This window comes from Leuciscus leuciscus, assembly GCF_965113295.1.
Source record: "Leuciscus leuciscus genome assembly, chromosome: 10".
Lineage (NCBI taxonomy): Eukaryota > Metazoa > Chordata > Actinopteri > Cypriniformes > Leuciscidae > Leuciscus > Leuciscus leuciscus.
In genome coordinates this window covers 17,982,572-17,998,802 of record NC_138734.1, presented here as the reverse complement: position 1 = coordinate 17,998,802, position 16,231 = coordinate 17,982,572, and the positions used below count along the sequence as shown (strand labels likewise).

The following is a 16,231-nucleotide window of genomic DNA, read 5'->3' as shown; positions in this document are numbered from 1 at the left end:
GGTTGTCCCCAAATTGAGGCCTACCATCTGGCCAGGTTTCACGTCTCTAGGCCTTACGGTTTGGCCTGCACGATGCGTTTTACGAATCCTTACAATTACAATAGGGTTTCAGCATTTCATGCTTGAACCCCTAATAAGAATGAAGGCTTTTTGCCAGTTATAGCGCCACCTATGGTCCGATCTCCATGAAACTCTGCATGCTTCCTCACCATGTTCTGACACATATGCTCATCAATTTTGGTGAAGTTCTGAGTTTTCATTGTCATTCAGGACAAACGGTCTAGGAGTTATGGGCGATTTAGTACTTTTGCACTAAATCTGTAGCTGTAGCACAACGTAAAATTTGTTTGCGCGGTATTCGAGAACGGTTTGACGAATCAACACGAATTCCATGACTTTTTGTCGGTACAGTGTGGAGATGATACGATTCGATTTTGGTGAAAATCGGACAAACGGTCTAGGAGGAGTTCGAAAAAGTAGGTTTTGACTGAAAATCAAGATGGCGGACAGGAAGTTCGGCCAAATATGGCAAACTTGGTATCTATGTTCTCAGCGTGACCCAGGGAATCTATTAAGACCAGTAGCATTTCAATAGGCAGATTTATTCAATGGTTATTAGCCTTTTTGGAAATGTTGTTATAACTTTTGACCACAAGGTGGCGCTGTTTCGAAACTTCTCACGCTCCTTCAGGGCATCGTGCTGATGACCCATACCATGTTTCGTAACAATCCATTCATGCGTTCTTAAAATACAGCATTTTAGCACAAAATTCAAAATGGCCGACAGCCAAAATGGCCAATATGGTTAAATTGGATATCAGTCAACTCAGCATGTTGGCCTGAATCTAACGAGACCAATTTGATGATCTTTGGGCAAACTATTCAGAAGTTATAAGCAAAAATAGCCATTTTTCATATCTCCGGACCAGTAGGTGGCGCTGCGCCGAAACGCAGCATGTAGCCTCAGGTCATGCTTGTGATGACATGTGCCAAGTTTGGTCTGAATCCAATAAAGCGTTGCGGAGATACAGCCTTACGTCTGTTTTCGCAAGCGCTACATAAAATTTGTTTGTGGGTTTTTTCGAAAATTGCTAAGCGAATCAACTTGAATTCCATAACTTTTTGTCGGCATGGTCTGTAGATGATCTGGTTAAATTTTCGTGAAAATCGGAGCAACGGCCTAGGAGGAGTTCGAAAAAGTAGATTTTTCGAAAAATTCAAAATGGCGGACAAATTTCCATGACGGAAAATGACGTCATATTGTGCAATCGAATCGTCTTGAGCTAGGGAATCAGAAGCAATGGGAATTTTGTTTCTAGCCCTTGTGGTTCAAAAGTTATTAGCATAAACATGAGTGCAAATTTGGACAGCTGGTGGCGCTAGAGGGAATGAGTTGGAGACTCCAAATTTGCTATGGTGACTGTTCAGTCTGTCCTCTATCAGTGTGCCAAATTTCATAACTTTCCCGCAAGCGGTTCTATGGGCTGCCATAGACTCCCAGAGCGGAAGAAGAAGAAATATAGCTGCAAGCAGCAATTATCGGGGCCAAGCGCAAGCAGATGACAGGATATGCCAACATGGCTGAAGGTGTCAGACCAACTGCAACAATGAGCAATTAAAGACATTTAAAGAGGAGTTTAGGCGAAATGGCTGAAAAATCATATAAAAAGTAATTCAAAATATGATTTAATGGGTTATCACTTTCAACCAATAGGTGGAGCAGTTACAAAACTGATGTGATGTGGTCAGAGTGAAGTGACAATGACACAATCAAAGTTTGGTGTCAATATGTCAAGGCATTACAGAGATGATGCCTGAATAGTGCTTTTGGCATCATGACTCAAATTTGCTGCTGCACTATACAAAAACGGTTTCGTCTATCGACACGAAATCCATAATTTTTAGTCGGCACGGTCTGGAGATGATACGATTCGATTTTGGTGAAAATCGGACAAACGGTCTAGGAGGAGTTCGAAAAAGTAGGTTTTGACTGAAAATCCGGATGGCGGACAGGAAGTTCGGCCAAATAAGGAAAACTTGGTGTCTATGTTCTTGGCTTGACCCAAGTAATCTATTAAGACCAGTAGCATTTCAATAGGCAGATTTATTCAAAAGTTATTAGCCTTTTTGGAAATTTTGTTATAACTTTTGACCACTAGGTGGCGCTGTTTCGAAATATTTTGAGTACCTTCAGGGGATGGTGTTGTTGGCACATTCTGAGTCCTGGAATATTACACCAATGCATTTGTTCAGTATAGCATTTTATTTCACAAAACTGTATTGAAGTCAATGGGAATTTCATGTTTTGTTCCATTATAGTGCCACCAAGAGGCTCAGTCCCACAATTTTTTTTATGTGTCCTCAGAGTGAGCCCATACATATGTGTGTCAACTTTGGTGAAAATATCTCAATTCACTTCAGAGTTATAGACCTTTATATGAAAAAACACATAAAAAATGACTGACACATGACTTTGATTGAATTTTACTACCCCTTACTATCAATATTTTCGCATTTGGGTATTAACATTGTGCCATCGACCTATGTTTCCAAACTTCTGACGGTGGTTTCGTCTCAATCGGACAAGCGGTTTCGAAGATAAAGCCAAATGTTTTTTAAGCGCTAAATCACAACGCTACACAAACCGTAAGGCGAAACCTAGCATGTTTAGTATCGTGGGACTTGGCAACGATTCAGGAGTCTAAAGAGATGAGTTTCGTGAAAATAAGTCGATCACATCCAAAGTTATAAGCATTTGAATAAACAAATTCACCATAGGTGGCGCTGTTTCGAAACTTCTCACGCTCCTTCAGGACATCGTGTTGATGACCCATGCCAAGTTTCGTAACAATTCGTTCATGCATTCTTAAAATAAAGCATTTTAGCACAAAATTCAAAATGGCCGACAGCCAAAATGGCCGATATGGTAAAAATTTTAATCGAATCGGCATGAGCTCAGGAATCAGAGGAAAAAATTATTTTGTTGATTGGCCATAAGGTTCAAAAGTTTTTAGCAAAATAAAAGTGAGACTTTGGACAGGTGGTGGCGCTAGTGGGAATGACTTAGAAACACCAAAATTGGTGTATTTAATGTTGGGACTGTCCTCTATCAGAATGTCAAACCAAAACAACTTTCCCGCAATCGGTTCTATGGGCTGCCATAGACTCCCATGGCGGAAGAAGAATAATAAGAACGGGAACAGATACAACAGGTGCCTCCGCACCTTCGGTGCTTGGCTCCTATTAATAAGAACGGGAACAGATACAATAGGTGCCTACGCACCTTCGGTGCTTGGCCCCTAATTAAAGCTGCAAGCAGCATTTATCGGGGTTCAAGCAGTTAAGGCCTTTAAGGCTTTTAAGCACACAAGCATCAAAAGACATTAAGTTTTATTTAGCAAGCATTTAACAACTGCAATCATAGATGAAAAAGTCAATTTACAGCCAATACAGGCAGTTTGCCATAGGAAATATATGGTTTTAAAGCATTTTTACAGTTATAGCACCTTTTGCCTAGTCTTCTTATAGTCTTGCCTGATCTCCACCACTTTTATTAGTAGTACTCAAAGTGTGCCCATATATATGTGTCAGATTTATTGTAAATATTTAATTTTGTTAAGGAATTTAGACAATTATATTCAGTGGCGTAATGAGCCAACACTGGGCCCTTAAGTAGGATTATCAAGGCGGGCCCCTTGATGACGCAATTGATGACATTGATGACGCAATGTCCGCGAGTAGGCTACCATGAATAGGGCAGGATATGATCATACACAGCATATAAGAGATGAGATGACTAACAAAATCAGGAGTAGCCTACGCTCACCAAAAACAAAACAAAAAAACAACAAAAAAACAATGGGGACAGCGCATTATAAAACATTGTTAGGCCTAGGTCCAAATACATGAGAAAGATGCTCTCTTACATTATAGCGGGATTTTCCGGGCTTTCCTATGTGCAACTGCAAAGTTGTCGATTAGATCAGGATTGTGTGCACAGGCATTCTCAATTGACCCTTCGCAGGGAGTTTGATTGACAGGCGATCTGACTAATCATAATCCGCCATTTTGTCCAACAAAGCAGTCAGGAGAGTTAGTAGATTAACATATGAGGAATTAAATTTGAAAAACAAAGTGTTCTGACGTCTTAGCACTTTAAAACAACATTCCTTTTATGTTCATTCATGTTTATTTTAATGCTATAAATTAACTAGAAGGAAGAGATGATCGGTTCACAAGCAGCTTTAACTGAGCCTCGAGTCTACAGCGATCTGTCAGACACATTAACCCTCTGAGGTCGAGAAACGCGCCGACGCGTTTTGATGGATTTTTTTCACATAGCAGCAACATAAACTTAAATTACTCCGTCATTTATGGTTATACAGAAAAAAGAAATATAAAAAAATAATCTGTGATATTTCTACTTTTGTATGTGTCCACTTACAATCAAATCAAAACATTGTGCTTTTGTAAAATAAAGAAAATAAACAGGGTGTGCGTTCTGCCTCTCCGTCGCGGTGAACTTTTTTTTCTTGAGCACGTCTATAAACTGAAACAAAACGCAGCGAATACTTCTCACACATTTATCAGCCATATACCCTTATACACATTTAAGTGTGTACTTTTAAATGATCGGATTCAAACTGAAAACAAATATTCTCTGTTTAAGTAATTTGTATAAAACCGACAGGATGTCCAGTATCTCAAACGCTTGCTAATTATTTTTTAATTCGACACGCCCACTCGCGCAAAAGAGATTCACATGCAAATCTCCACATGGAACGCGAACGCCCTCGTTACCTCAAACACAAAACACCAAAACACTTCACAAGTCTCTGCTTTTCGTCGAGTTTGGAAGACACGTCTGAGCTTACATTGGATTTACCTAAGAAGAAGAAGAACGCGATTTGAAGACAAGAAAGATGTAAGGTAAGAAATTCTTACTTATTAGTTTATGGTATTGTTGCATAAACTTCACATTGCAGTTGAACTGTTGCTAGATATATGGTGAATATTATACTATTTAGACCCGTGTTTACTGTTAAATACTGTTTGTGGATATCTGCTCAAACATAGATATGTATAACCATAATGTTTAATATTTTGGAGCGCGCTGTGCGTTTGAATGCATCATGTTTTGGAGCGCGATCGCGTTTGAGTGTATCATTTTGGAGCGCGATTGCGTTTGAAAGGAAAAATGCACCAAACATTAGGCTTTATGTTTTTACTATTATCTCATTTCATATCATCATAACGAATGGAAACATTTGAAGTAACATATGATAATCAATATATTTTTCTCTAGCGTAGTTGTTCTTGAAATCTTTTGGAAGATTTAATTTATTGTTATTATTTTATGCAGCACTGCGTAGCCTATGCCTACAAGGCACAACAAACCTGGTGTTCATTATATATTGTTGGAAACGTGTGTGTGTGTGTGTGTGTGTGTGTGTGTGTGTGTGTGTGTGTGTGTGTGTGTGTGTATTCTGTGAATTTTTAAAAATAAATTTTAACCAGAAAAATCTAAAATCTATTCCCAAAATCGTGCAGGCCTAGTTTCTCTTGATACCAGTATGTTCACAGTTTTTTTTTTTTTTTTTTTTTTCTTTCAGGGACCAGATGCAACTGAGTCCTGCTGACTTCAACATTCACATGAGTCTCTGTACATGAACATGGTAAAGTGAAAATCAAACACCTTGGAAATGAAAGGTATGTATGTACAATGTTTTTTAGGAATGGCACAAAGGTCTCTGTCTTTGGATCATTGTTTTCAATGTGCTCTTTTGTCATTTGTATTTTTGGATTATGTTGTGTTGTAAATAAATCCAAACAATCTAAAAGCCATTCTTTTTTAAATCTCCTCATTCTTTGTGCAAGGTTGCTCTGAATGACAGGGCCTGATCGCTCCTAATAGGGCAGTTAGGGGAGTGTCTTTGTCTTTCTCAGGTGTTAAAGCCTTATATATTCATAAGATGATCACGCCTTTCCGCATAAGGCTTTTTCACACAAAACACGTCTTAGAAATTTAAAATCAATATATTGTCTTATCTGAATGAGCAGTCAGGGTGATTTTCACATAGTTTTGGAGCAAATATTCTAGGCTACGTGATACAATTTTCAAAAGTCTTGTTAAGAAATAATCAGTATGGGTTTCATGGCCTTATTTCAGTGAGAATTTTTTTTTGTATTTTCACAAACCACGCATAAATGTAATTATCTCAAAACTACAAACTTTTACATACATGCTGCTGATATATTATTGTAGCAGAGTTTGTGCTAAATACAGTGTAATAAGACTTTAGCCATGAAAATGTCACAAGTAACAGAAAAAAACACAAATGTCAGAGCATGTCAGAACACCTCCAGGGCCAGAAAACAGCTCAGACCTCAGAGGGTTAAGGAGTCACAAAACGGTATTTATTGTTTAAATGTCTCTAAAAAATGACTACATTTGAAAGGTGAGACTTTGTTTCACAGGGTATCTGCACATTTTTGCTCAACAAATTTAATGACTTTTAAGACCTTCAAGAATAAAAATTAAGACCATTACCACGGCAAAAATATATATAAAAACTACACTCTAGGCTGTTCAGGTTAACCCTCTGAGGTCGACAAACGCGCCCACGCGTTTTGCTGGATTTTTTTCAGTTCAGTTCAAAAGAAATTAATTTTGCTCTGTTGACTTTGATATTACAAGCAAGTTTCATACATCAATCGATTCTGTTAAATGTGTATTATTTTTGTGTATACTCACAATAAAAACAAAGTGTTGTGCTTTTTGCCAAATAAAGAAAAATAAACGTGATGCGAGTTCTGCCTTCTCTCTGTCAGTGAAGACCATTCTGAAACGCGTCCGAAAATGAACAATAACTCAACGAATACTGAGTCAAACAGGCATACAGTCACACAGGCATGAAGCTTGAATTCTCTTCTTTAAAATGAGGTAATTTATATTAAAAAAAAATATTCTCATCTTGTGAAATCTGTGTTAAAAGAGAGCGATTCCAGTCGAGCTCATTAGAGCTCATTCAAAGGTAATGTGACTCCGCCCACGGAGAGCGCGCGCTATTCAAACGCAAATTACTGAGGCAAACCTGTGAACGCCCCCATATCAGCTCGAGAAAACACAAGTTTAATCATATCATTGTAGCCTACGTGTTTACACCATCTGGCAGCGCTGTGAGGAATAATAATAACGGAAAATCTACCTCAGAGTGCGGGTATTGCAGGAGAGAGGATCCGAATATGTAGTAAGTTTTTTTTCCTTCTCAAGTTAATCGCGTTTCTGTGAATGAATGAACGGCAGCCGCAGAGATGCGCGCTGTTTATCACAGCTCGCAAAAAGACAGTTTAAATTTAAATTGCGTCTCTGTGTGAATGAATGATGATGTTTTAGCAAACTGTATTGCTATACTGAGATGAGTAAACTGAAAATTAACATTTATATGCCCTAATATTTCATAAAAACAACGTTACAGTCAGGCGTTTCTGTTTGTGAATGAATGTTTCGGTTTTAGTAAACTGTATTGCTATACTGAGTAAAAATCGACTGAAATGTTGAAATAAAATGTATTTGTATAAGCAACGTATTAAACTGCAAATTAACATTTATATTTCTTATAATAAAAACGAAAGACCTATGTTACAGACATATGAAAGACAACATTTCGTTGATTAGTTTTGGATAGATTATACATTTTTACTGTAAAATATCTGCCAACTCAAATAAGCCAATATTTGTTTGCCAATATTTGCTCATGTTAAATATAGTATGTTTTGTCAAAAATAAAGTAATCAAATAATCAATCAAATCCTTAACTTTGAAATATGTATGATAAAATGTATACTTTAGTTTTTACAAAGAAAGATTACACTTGAATTGTTGTTGTAATTGTAACCTTTTTAATAAAAAAATATATTTACAAGGTAGATGTAAACAAACTATTAAAAGGTAATAAGGTAATAAGCCTTTTCTTTAAATAAATTTTATTGTGTTTTATTAGTGACAAATTTGGGGAGAGGATAAATATTCCAAAACTGAAAATACAGTATGAGAATTAACTGCACAATTACTAGACATGTTTTCCTTGGATATTATAGGCCAAATTGCAAGCACACTATGTGGAAAAATAAAAAATAATTGAGATGCTTCCAACTGTTGCTCTTGCATTCTTGTGGCTCAGTGACTCACCTGAATGAAAGGGTCATTAAGTATGCAGGCCCCATTGTCTCCTAAGGTGTGAACCACTAAATATGCATGATCGTTGACGCCCACTCCGCATATTGCCTTTCCAAACAGAAAGTGCTTTGCAAAATTCAAATCAATGTATTGTGTTATGTGAATGATAAGGGCAGGATGATTTTCACATCATTTTGAAGAAAAAACACTAGGCAATGACATCTATTAGACAAAAGTCTTATTGGCACATATTTAGTATGTGTTTTGTGGCCTTATTTCAGAAACTTTAGTTTTTAGTTTTTTCAATAACCACGCATAAACATTATTCTCTCAAAAATGCAGACATGTACATTCTTGTTGCTCACATATTATGGTAGCCCTGTTTGTGCTAAATAGTGTGTAATTTTTTTTTGTCATTAATATGTTTATAAGCAACTGAAAAAAGCACAAATGTCAGGGCATGTCAGAACATCTCAAGGACCCCAAAAACCCCTCAGACCTCAGAGGGTTAACAAAGCACATTTGTATTTGAGCAACAGTGCAAATAGTCAGTGTATATTTAGCAACATAAAGTGCATGTCAGGCAACTGCCATCTCAATACAACAACAATACTGTTGTAAATAACGTACAAACAGCGCATAACAAATCAAATTGTAAATGACAAGTTAAACACAGTCCAAAAAATGGATGGAGTAAAAAAGGGAATTAGTTTCCAAACAACAGCAAAGAATTTGAAATTGACAATTTGAATTTGTGTCCCAGCAAATTGCTCAGCATGCTCTTTTTCAGGAGATTAATAAATTTCCAATTAACAGAGGGTCCATCCATTGACATGGAGAGCATATTCCTGAGATTTAGTTCCTTTGTACATTCCTAAAAATATGAAAAACACAACCCCTAACCCTAACCCTACACAAACATAAAAACTGCCAACTTATTCCTAAAGCAATGATACCAAGAGAATTTTATTAAGATAGCCTATGTCTGTCAAATATTTAAATAAAGTAAGTTTAGTTTACCATAAGATAAGGTGTGCAAACATAAACATCCAGAAAAATTGCCTTATGCTAGTGCTGGGCGGTATGACCAAAAATACACATCACAGTATTTTGCTAAATTATAGTCTACCGGTTTCACGGTAAATTACTTTTTTTTTTTTTTTTAAGCATGACTGGGTGTTAACCACATTTTCTACTGAGTGAGAGAGGAAATACTGCAGTAGATTGACTTAGAATGCCCTAATTTACTGTAATGAGTGAATATTATAGAAAACCTCCACACTAGTATTAATACAGGTTTGCAAGGCTGTTTACAAAGAGGTGCCAGCAGGAGGCGCTTTAGGAGCGGCAGAAATGGCGGTTTTCCCCGGTAACGGCTGTACACAAAGCAAAGCTCATAAACGCTGCTTTATCAGGAAAGATAAAGAAAGATTCAATCGTAATAACAACGAAACTTTTCTAAAGATCGTCAGTTCACTTCAGATACATTCAGATAAAAACACCCGCGCCACGTGAAAAAGGACCCTCTCAAACAGTGTTACCCAGCGACGCGTTCCGATCGTTATTTAAGCGACATGCCTATTAAACAGGGACGTGCGCTGGTGAAATAACGTTAGCATGGAAAATTGTTTCTCCAGACATATCTTTCTTTCATTCCGCCCAGATGAAATTTAATGCAGCCCATATGAAATTTAATGCCACTCTTCGAAAATTAGCGAAATTTAATACATTTTAAGACCTTAAAAAACGTATATTTTATTTAAGACATTTTAATACTGTTTAAGGATCCGCGGAGACCCTGTTTCATATCAAAAGTACTTGTCTGTCAGTGCGCAGTCTTTTTTCTGATCCGCAATGTATTTTTCACTGCGTGAGAACTTGGTGTGGTGTGAGAGTGGCGTCGCTTGTCAGACATAGCAACAGTAACTAAAGTGGGCGGGTCTTTGCGAACGGTCATTGACAGTATGGACGGGGATTCGCCAGTCCTGATTCAAAACAAATTTCATCACAATCCGTCATTGTTTGTTTCAAACATGTGAGCATCAAAATGATCCATGGGTGAAATTGATTGGATTTAATTTTTTTTTTTTTGTCAGTTCCTATCATAATTTTTACATTTGGCGTTATTGTTTAGCTATTTACCTATGTTTTCAAATTTCCTTTGTTTTTTTGTTGTTGTCTAGATCAGACTTACGGCTTTGAAGATAACCACAATTTTTTAAAGCTCTAAATGACACTTACAAAAACCATAAGGCGAAACCTGGCATGTTTGGTATTGTTGGACTCGGCAAGGATTCTTAGGAGGTCACTCCTGTGAAAAAGTAAGTAACAGATCCGCACACCGAATAAGCTCCCATTCAAAAAAATTTATTAGTGACGTTTCGGGCCTCACACTCACAACGTCACTAATAATTTTTTTTGAATGGGAGCTTATTCGGTGTGCGGATCTGTTACTTACTACTACATGGATTATACTTGTGATCCAGCACCCGTAATGAAAATAAGATGTGCGTGATTTACTCCTGTGGACACTCCTGTGAAAAAAACACGGGCTTTCTTGAAACTTCTAAGGGTCCTTCAAGGCTTTGTGCCAATGACCTACACTGAGTTTTTTGAGATACACCAATGTTCTCATAGACTATCATGGCACCCTGGACAAAGACACTGCGTGCCAATTTTCAGTAGACTAACGGTTGGGTGCGCTTATAGCTATTTTCATGATTTTTTCACTGTTATAGCGCCACCAAGTGGCCAATTGTCACGATTTTTTTCATGTCAACTCAGATTGAGCTTATGAACATGTGTCCCAAGTTTAGTGAAAATATCTCATTCCGTTCACAAGTTATTACCATTTAATAGCACCACCAAGTGGCCAATTGTCATGATTTTTTTCACGTGACCTCAGAATGAGCTCATGAACATGTGTCCCAAGTTTTGCGAAAATATCTGTTTCCGTTCACAAGTTATAACCGTTTTATAGTGCCACCTAGTGGCCAATTGTTGCGATTTTTTTCAAGTGATCTCAGATTGTGCTCAGGAAGATGTGTCCCAAGTTTAGCAAAAAAAATCTCTTTCCGTTCACAATTTATAACCATTTTAGTAAAAGTGGCCCTGGTGCCATCAAAGATTTTGGTTCCACTTATCGACCGTTAATTGAAATTTTGAATTGTTTGGATGATTATTGATTGTCAGACTCCAGAGAATATTCTTGCAGTGGTTTGGTTCGGATCGGGCGAAAAACCAAGGAGAAGTTTGCAAAAATAGGTTTTTCAAAAAAAATGCAATTTACTCGAAATTGGCGCCGGCGAGCAAATCGGAGATAGCCACTTTGCCCGCCTTGAGCCAAGGATTCCAACGATATAAGACACTTGATCCTGGGACAAACGGTCTAAGAGTTATGGGCGATTTTGTACTTTTGGTCTCTGTAGCGCCACCTATGGGCCATTCGGGGTCATACTCTGATAGGTTGGCGTCAAATTGAGGCCTACCATCTGGCCAGGTTTCACGTCTCTAGGCCTTACGGTTTGGCCTGCACGATGCGTTTTACGAATCCTTACAATTACAATAGGGTTTCAGCATTTCATGCTTGAACCCCTAATAAGAATGAAGGCTTTTTGCCAGTTATAGCGCCACCTATGGTCCGATCTCCATGAAACTCAGCATGCTTCCTGACCATGTTCTGACACATATGCTCATCAATTTTGGTGAAGTTCTGAGTTTTCATTTGGGATTTATAGGCTTTTTTAGTGTATTTTGCCACGCCCCTTTTCTAAATGACCCTGTTACAGCCACCCAAATGCAAAAGTTCAACTTTTCTCCGATAATTACTGATCTAGAGAGTCCAGAGAAATGTCCTAGACTGGTTTGGTTCCGATCTGGCGAAAAACCTAGGACTAGTTCGCAAAAGTAGGTTTCGGACAAAATTCGACATAGCAGAACATTTTTCGGGCCTAAATCGAAATTGGAGATAGCCATTTTGTCCGCCTTGAGCCAGGGATCACATTGGTGTAAGACACTTGAGTCTAGGACAAACGGAGTCTAGGAGTTATGGGCGATTTAGTACTTTTGCACTAAATCTGTAGCTGTAGTACAACGTAAAATTTGTTTGCGCGGTATTCGAGAACGGTTTGACGAATCAACACGAATTCCATAACTTTTGTCGGTACAGTGTGGAGATGATACGATTCGATTTTGGTGAAAATCGGACAAACGGTCTAGGAGGAGTTCGAAAAAGTAGGTTTTGACAAAAAATCAAGATGGCGGACAGGAAGTTCGGCCAAATATGGCAAACTTGGTATCTATGTTCTCAGCGTGACCCAGGGAATCTATTAAGACCAGTGGCATTTCAATAGGCAGATTGATTCAAAGGTTATTAGCCTTTTTGGAAATGTTGTTATAACTTTTGACCACAAGGTGGCGCTGTTTCGAAACTTCTCACGCTCCTTCAGGGCATCGTGCTGATGACCCATACCATGTTTCGTAACAATCCATTCATGCGTTCTTAAAATACAGCATTTTAGCACAAAATTCAAAATGGCCGACAGCCAAAATGGCCGATATGGTAAAATTGGATATCAGTCGACTCAGCATGTTGGCCTGAATCTAACGAGACCAATTTGATGATTTTTGGGCAAACTGTTCAGAAGTTATAAGCAAAAATAGCCATTTTTCATATCTCCGGACCAGTAGGTGGCGCTGCGCCGAAACGCAGCATGTAGCCTCAGGTCATGCTTGTGATGACATGTGCCAACTTTGGTCTGAATCCAATAAAGCGTTGCGGAGATACAGCCTTACGTCTGTTTTCGCAAGCGCTACGTAAAATTTGTTTGTGGGTTTTTTCGAAAATTGCTAAGCAAACTTGAATTCCATAACTTTTTGTCGGCATGGTCTGTAGATGATCTGATTCAATTTTCATGGAAATTGGAGCAACGGCCTAGGAGGAGTTCGAAAAAGTAGCTTTTTCGGAAAATTCAAAATGGCGGAAAACTTTTCATGACGGAAAATGAGGTCATTGGGTGCAATCGAATCGTCATGAGGTCAGGAATCAGAGGAAAAAGGAATTTTGTTTCTAGCCCTTGTGGTTCAAAAGTTATTAGAATAAACATGAGTGAAACTTTGGACAGTTGGTGGCGCTAGAGGGAATGACTTAGACACACCAAAATTGGTGTATTTAATGTTGGGACTGTCCTCTATCAGAATGTCAAACCATTACAACTTTCCCGCGATCGGTTCTAAGGGCTGCCATAGACTCCCAGAGCGGAAGAAAAAGAAGAATCATTTTTGGTACGCCAACAGATACAATAGGTGCCTACGCACATTCTGTGCTTGGCCCCTAATTATTTTTGGTACGCCAACAGATACAATAGGTGCCTACGCACATTTTGCTTTCACAGGCAGCGTTTGTCACGCGCGGCTGAACTGCGGGTTGTGTACAGACAGAGTACTCTATAATGGATAAGTTGGCATTGCTTTATTTCGTTTTCAAATACATTTAAGAGAAAAGACTTGTCAAGAAGCTTATTTTATTAATAATTTCATTTATATAACTTTTGGTTCATCTATGTTTTTATTGTTCTGGCAACAAGTTTGTTTTTGGACATTTGTTTTCTTTTTAAATTGCTGTTGGTCATTTGATTGACTGTTTAAAACACAATAGATATCATCAATGCACTTTTTGGATAAAACTGCTGTGTATTTTGGCCATGATCAATGCATGGATTGTCACTTTAATTCAGCGTAAGCGGCGCAGCAAAAATAGACTCGGCGCCGAAACGATCGCGGCACTGCTGCTCTGCTACGCACTGCCGCGCCGCCTCTGCGTGCGGTGTGAATGCTCTAATCTGTTAACATGGGCGGCGAAAAATCCCATGTTAAAATACTCTGCTAACGCGTGCAGTGTGAAACCGGCGTAAGAGTTAGGAGTGCAGTTCCTAAAAGCACATTACTGGCTTTGCAAACACTGTGGCACTTTTATATTTTATTTGTTTACATGCCTGCCGGGTATTTTAAGTTGAGGTGCTATTTGTTTATATATTAGACTTTTTTTTATATTTACTGTTGCACTAAAGTCCAAAAGTGAATTATTTATGTTATTTATGACTTGATTGTTCAAGCTACCTCACATAAGTGCTCTGTTTGTTAACAGAGTTGTTGAATGTTAAAATAAGGTGAATTAAATAAAAAATAAGGAACATCCTGGATCTGTTTTTTCGCTCTTCTTTATTCTTTTTTTTATGTATTATAGAAGTATCGGATCGGGACTCGGTATCGGTAGATACTCAAAATCAAATGACTCGGACTCGGACTCGAGGGCAAAAAAACCTGATCTGGACATCCCTAACGTAAACAGTCCATTATGCCATAAGAGGCATTGTGCGTTCAAAAAGTCCATTTCAGTGTGTATGTGAGTATTTATGTGTATGTACGCATGTGTGCACGTTGCAAGAAATTCCTTGCTCGAATAGTCCATAGTCCATTGTGCGCGTGTAAAGATCAGTATACATGTCAGTTCCTACAAGGTGAAGTAAACATTACATATACATTGGACATTCATATCCACATGACATTTTCCAACAATAAGCAAACCTTTGTAATCGGTCTGTCTAACACACTTGTCTTGGTTTTTAAAGTCAAACTACGAACAATCCCTTTTGAATCTTTCTTTGTGTCAATAACTCTCCCCAACATCCAAGATCCCCTAGGGGCAGTAGGGTCTGCAATTAACACAATGTCACCATTTGCATAGTTTCTTTTCTCTTTAAACCATTTTTGTCTTTCTTGTAGGTTTGGAAGATATTCTCTAACCCGTCTTTTCCAAAACATATCAGCTAAGTATTGTACTTGCTTCCATCTGCGTCTACTATACACATCTGATTTCTGAAATAAGCCAGGCGGTAATGTGGGTTGTCCTTTGAGAAGTAAAAGGTGGTTGGGTGTTAAAGGTTCGATGTCATTTGGACTATCTGAGTTTGAGGTAAGTGGGCGACTATTCATTATGGCTTCTACCTCACAGATGAAAGTGTGAAGGGATTTGTCGTCTACTATTTGATCCTTTGTTAGTGATAGAAGTATTAGTTTGACCTGTTTTATTAACCTCTCCCATACTCCTCCAAAGTGTTAAGAGGCAGGTGGGTTGTAAGTCCATTCTATGCCCTTTTGTTGCAGAGCAACTTGGAGTTTGTTGCTTTGGTTCCATTCCTTTATGGCATTTTTTAAGTTCACGATCAGCTGAAGTCAGGTTAGTTCCATTGTCAGATCTTATTTGCCGTACTTGCCCTCTTCTGCTTATAAATCTGCGGATTGCGTTGATACATGAATCAGTGTCAAGTGAATTTGCTATTTCCAAATGTATTGCTCGAGTTGTGAAACATGTGAAAAGGTATGGTGTCATTTTTACTTCACTGCGTCCTCTTTTTACTATAATTGGACCAAAGAAATCTGCTCCAACAAAGGTAAATGGTGGTAAATCTGGTGTTATTCTTTCTTATTCTTTCTTTTGGCAAGTCTGCCATTTTTTTTTGTTCTCCTAAATTTGAATGTAGGCGTCTACAGAACACACACTCAGACCGTATCTTTCTAACAAGGGAAATTTCTGCTGGAATCCAGTACTGCTGTCGCAGTTTGGCCACCATATGGTTCCTTCCACAGTTGCCTAGTTGTTCATGAATATGTTTCAACACCAGTTTGGACACATGATGGTGTTTTGGAAGAACCATAGGATGTTTTCGATCCTCTGGCATAGCCATTCTGCTTAATCTCCCTCCTGTACGAAGTAATCCATCTTGCAGAATAGGATCAAGCCTACGAATGTGGCTCTGATGACTGACACGAGCGTTTTCCTTTTGCAAGGTTTCGATTTCTTCTGGAAATGCCTCCATTTGAGTAAAGCGTACAATTGCATTTTCTACGGTGGCCGAGAGAGCTCAACGCGCTGCAACTGAAGAAAACACATGCAAATAGAAAAAAACACCCGCAAATTAAGAAAACATCTTCATCAGTTTTACAACACATGTGTGCTCCAAATACTCACAACACAACCAAATACAGAAACGC

General features: G+C 38.3%; 1 protein-coding gene across 3 annotated transcripts in view; it reads right to left on the bottom strand.

The window, feature by feature from the left end:
* iqck (IQ motif containing K) overlaps positions 1-16,231 on the bottom strand; it is a 178,420-nt gene that overhangs the window by 131,704 nt on the left and 30,485 nt on the right. The window lies entirely within an intron of this gene.